Genomic DNA, 5,688 nt, shown 5'->3' on the forward strand with positions numbered 1-5,688 from the left:
AGACCGTTCTTCATCGTAGATAAGCTTTTATTCCCTTTCTCTTCTTGGATTTTGGGATAAAGATGCTTGTAATCTCCTTGTCTTTGGGTTTCTTTTCCTGTTATATGGATTAGATCTCTTTGTTCTAGGATGGAGGGAGTATTTATAATGTGATTTGATATAAACTCTTGTGGATTTGCCAATTTCTTATTTCTATGATGTTATCTTGTTTGTATCTATTTGATCTTGTGTGAATTGATGTGATTGGACTTAATTACCATACTTGATTGAATGTTTGAGTGTCATGTTGATCTTATAGAGGTATTCCCTCATTCTATTATCCGAGGGGCGTACGTGACAGACAAGCCCGTGTAAGGACGATTGAGGAAATATCTTGAAGGGGAAATAAGGATATTCAAGGGGGTAGGATAGATTGTATGCATTAATCTTTTATATCTTAATATGGGTTGAGAAGTAATGCATTTCTATGTTGATTATCCGAGGGGCGCACGTGATAGGCAAGCCCGTGTAAGGACATCATAGGAATCATTCCTAATTGATCATATTTAGATATAGATTTTAGTCCTAAGTCGATTGTCTATTGCAAGAGAGAATCAGCAACCTTCTACAAATGATGGACAATTGAGAAATAAGATTTGACATATCATTTACATTGAATAACATTACAAAAAATCAAAACTCCTAGAACATCCTTTATCATAGCCCTTATCCCTATTTTTATGCTTTTACTTCTAGGTTTTACTTTCTATAGTTGCACCTAGCTTTTATAAATCAATCGATTAGTTGTTTAGCTAATTCGTGTTGAGATATCTTTAGTGAATATAACCAGTCCCTGTGGATACGATATTTTTCTTTATTACTGACGACGTATCCGTACACTTATGGAACGTTAACACCAAGGGAATGGACAAATTATGTGCAAATGTTGTAAACCACATTGGGCTTGATATTTTGCATATCAGGACCACTTTAGGCCTGATATGCTAAATATCAAGCCTAGCAGTAAAAATTCTGGGAGCAACCTTGTTGAGTTCCATTGCTCGAGACGACCAAAGTTTTAAGTGTGGGGGAGTAAGGTATGGGAAGTTTGAATTGAAATTGTGAAGTTGTTGGAATTTTGGAATTTTTGTTTAAGTTTGATCATTTGGAAGTCAGGGAGATGACTTAAATTCCATTCATATTTTTAGAATCTGTATTGTGTAAGCTATTGCATATTTCAAAAATGAAGATTTTGATTCAATTGTGTAAATTTGAGAAGGATTAGTTGGAAATTAGAGGGTACATGTTCAGGAATTATTAATCAAAGGAAACAATTGTTTAGAATTGGGAAGAATAGAATTATCATTGGAATGAGTTGAAGAAATGTAATGCTGATTAAAATCTGTCTATGTGCAGAATTTTGTGCCAACTTGTAAGTAAATCTGATCAGTAATGAAGTGAATGAAGCTCCATTCAGTTGAGTGCTAAATAAAACTTTCATTTAGGCTCAATTCTTCAAGATGCAAACCAAGATACTTCACCATTCAAAATTTTGAAACATGAAGTGAAAAATCAATTTCAGTATTTGAGATTTTGAGATTTATCAAACTGCTATGAATAGAAAAGAAGTTGAAATTTGGAAATTTTTGTGAAATTCAGAAAGAAGAGAAAAGAGGGAAGTATGGCCAAAAGACATTTATATAGCATTCTTTTGTATCCATGTCTGCCACTATCAATTCTTCTTTTCTTTTCTTTTCTTGCCTTAATACTCATACTATGATTTCATTTGATGCATGCCTTCTTTGTCATTATGATAAACCTCCATAGTGTGATGGATATCCATGATCATGGTGGAGAGTAGAAGATAAGCAAGCATATGGTAGTGCAAAAAGCACAAGTAGCTTGAGTGCCCTTCATTTTTGAGATTATATGTTGAGATAGGATGAGGGCCACAAAAATTAAATCTTGTGAGGCTTTAGTGTGAAATCATTTTCAATTTATTCATGAAGGATGGAAATTATTATGTAGTTAACCAAGAGTAAAGTTTGATGTCCATGAATGCTTGAGATTTTGGAATGTGATAATCTTAGATGGTTTTCCTTCTTTATTTTTCTAATCATATTTAGGACTTTGTTTATGGGTGCCACTAAAGTAGGATCTTTAATTTTCTTGACTTGCACAGGATGTTCAAGATTAAGTGTAGGGGATTTGATAACCATGATTTTGTTAACCTATTTTGATTCATACATGCATGATTTGATGTCTTGTTCATAGTTGAAACTCATATTTACACCACATTTCATGCATTGCATTTATTCTTGGACTTAATTGTAAATTATCTTGTTAATGCGTTATTTGAGTTAATATTTGATTTTTATTTTGTAGGCATCAAAGGATCTTGGACTCGGATTAATTTAAACCAAAATTGTGCTCGATTCGAAGTTTAAGCAAAACGATCAAGTTTTGGAACAATTTGAACTGTCCATCCAAGATCAAGAGAGATATGAGCTATACATCAAAGATCTACTCCATATGAGCCATGTGGAAGTAGATCACAACCATTGATGAAGATCCAGAGCTTTTGATCTAAATCTGAGATGTTTGGGTCATTGATCAAGATGGAAGAATTCTTGACCGTCCGATCAGATTAGAAGTTTATTTTAAAGGCATGAGAAGCTACAGTGATCTACGGGCTCGGGTGTTTTCTTTCCTCACGATTTTCCCACTGTTCATATTCTTCCTCCCGATGCTTCCATCCACATTCAGGATCTGAGAGTAAGTTCTATCACTGACGGTGATCTCTGAGCTGTCGGTGTTCATCATCTGAAGTCAGAGAGCAGCAGAGGGAGGTACCCCAGTTCGTGATTTAGATTTCTGTTCATTGTCGCGTTCCAGATCGAGGGAGGGTCCCAATCTACAAATTTCACCATCCATGGAGCTTGAAGGGAGGTACCCAGGAGTTTCTGATTCCATTCCTATCTTCATTCTACAGCGATACTAGATTGATTTGATCAATTGATCTAGTTAAGTGATTCACAAAGTTCATCCTCTGTTCTTCGAGCGATGTGATTACCAGCCGATTGTGAGCTTGAAGGGAGGTACCCAGGAGCCATGAATGTCATTTGATAATAGCCAGGAGCTTGGACATTCCTCAATGGATGCTTGATGGGAGGTTTCCAGGAGCATTTTTGTGTCACGACAGAGTGAGTGGCTGAATCTTGGTTTTGAATGTGGAATGTGTTTTGTTTTTTTTTATCTACTTTGATTTCTAATACCCTTGCTCAAATCTGATGATCTGATAGCATAATTTGCAATTTACTTTCTGTTTTGAACTTTCCATTTCGTTTATTGAAAATTTGCTTAGTTAGTTATTGAGTTTAGCAAACCCTTGTTCTGTTCAACTAATCTGTTGTGCTTGAGATTAAACTTAAATATTGAATGTTTACTTGATCTTTTAATTGTTTACCTCTGTTATATAGTGTTAATTGTGGTTGTGATTTGATGATCTGTCAATTGATTTACTTAATTCAACGATGCATTAAAATATGAATTTTATTGTTGCTAATATGATGAGATGATAGTGATCATGAGAGCTATTTCTGTGGATAGGGAGATAGAGTTCCAGATTCATTCTGCTGAATTGGCGAGATTAATTCAAAGTTGACAAGAAAACCTAAAAATGGATTTGAATATAGAATTCACACATACTTATTAGTTATCTTCGGAAAAAATACGACTTGAGACTCTTTACTACAACTCTTATATTTAGTTTCAATGGGTTTCAATCTTTATTAATTTTGAAGTGTCACGTGACATGTTAAATGGTTCACATCATGGTCCCATAGCCGGTGCGACCTAGAGTAAGTTGGATCTCCATGACTCAGCTCTCCACTTCTTATAAGGCAAAGCTCCCAGCATAAGCTCGAGCGGCCCTATAGCCAGTCGAACCTAGAGCAGGTTGGATATTCAAAACTCAGCTCCTCACTTCTCATGAGACAAGACTCCCAGTATAAACCTGAGCGCCCCCAGAGCCGGTTTGATCTAGAGCTGGTTGGATCTTCGGGACTCAGCTCTCCACTTCTCATGAGGCAAGGCTCCTAGCATAAACCCGAGCAGCCTTATAGTCGATCGAACCTAGAGCCGATCGAATCTCTGGTACTCGACTCCCCACTTCTCATGGGTAGGTCTCTCAGCCTAAACCTGGTCAGCTCCAGGTTGATCGAACTCCCTCTAGGATATAGTATTATTAGAGAATCGCAACCACCTATCAGAGAATAACAGCTACTCACCAAAGAATATTCCATTACTCTGACATATACACGCCATGGAACATTTGTAACGACCCAATTTTCCCTATTTAGAGTTCTAAAAGTCCTTATAAAAATCTAGAAATGCTTTAGAAATATTCTAGAGATTTTTAGAAATTTTTAGAGTATTTTTACGCAATTTTTGGAGGTCGTTTGGTATTTTTACTAAACGAAAGAAGTTTCGGCAAAAATATTGTTTAAGCTGAGATTCGAACCATGGACCTCGAGTTAAGCAGAGGTTCGTTTAACCAACAGACCAGCCGCGGGTTTGTTAATAAAACCCGAACCAAATAGCATATAAGTTATAGTTGATAACAGAAATAGTTAGGTATTATAAAGGGAGATAAAGAGGGAATTTAGGGGATTATTTACCGAGACCTAATCTCCTCTCTCGCTCGCGAACGGCATGCGGCGGCTTCTCTCGGGCGGAAACGAAGAAGGGGGTTAGGGCAACTTCTCCAGCGGCCGGCCAAGGGAGATCTCCGAGAGGTCTTCACAAATTCGTGACCGGTTCGTCGAGAGGAGCACGCGGATGCAAGGAATCGCCGGATTTGGAGCTCAACCGAACCCTAGAAGCAAATTTTCCGGCTGTGAGTCCAAGAAACCAAGGTGAGTTGCTACTCACCTGCAGTAGGAGTTGCTCCGAGCTTTGTTTTCTCCTTCTTTGCTTTGAAACATGCTGTACAGAGATTTGAGTTTGCTAAGAGTTTTGATTCCTTTCTTTGTTTCCGGAAGGCTATATAAATCGGGATTCCTAGAGCAATAAGGGTACTTCTTGAATCTTTAGTTCGACCTTTATTTCCTGTAAAATGTGAGGCTTTTGAAGTTCTGCCGCAGCATGTTTTGCCCTAAAAAGTTCTCTGTTGCTTTATGAAAGTCTCGGTGGTGAACATGTTTACATGGAATTTTAGTTTCAGTAGGTTTCAAATTTATTGTAGTTAGATTTCTCTTGTTAAAACATGTTGTTCGGAATTTAGTGTTGTAGTTTAGTTAATTTTGGCTTTCTCTTGTCATTGCTGTCGTAGCTAGCTTAAGAGAATTCAGATGTGGATCCAAATCCTTTTGTTCATGAATTCTTGTGGGCATGATCAGTAAATTAGAAGGGTTACAGATTTCAGATTCCTGTTGTTGGGCAAGGAACAAGAAAGAGTTTAGTTTTCTTTTAAAGCATATAGTTTGATTTTGTAGTCTACTGCAGAATGGTATGTTATGTTACAATACATGAAGAACAGTTATGTTTTTCCTAGTTTTCAGTAGCAAATCTTTGTTTAGTTGCAAGGTGTGTACAATGTCACAATGTGGGTGAAGATGTCGTGGGATACTTGATTGTAGTTTAGTTCTTAAAGTATGTAATTAAAGGTACTGCAGATTTTTGGTTAGTAATATAGCACAGTTTTTGTTA

The sequence above is a fragment of the Zingiber officinale genome, chromosome 5B (assembly GCF_018446385.1).
Source record: "Zingiber officinale cultivar Zhangliang chromosome 5B, Zo_v1.1, whole genome shotgun sequence".
In the NCBI taxonomy this organism is placed as follows: Eukaryota; Viridiplantae; Streptophyta; class Magnoliopsida; order Zingiberales; family Zingiberaceae; genus Zingiber; species Zingiber officinale.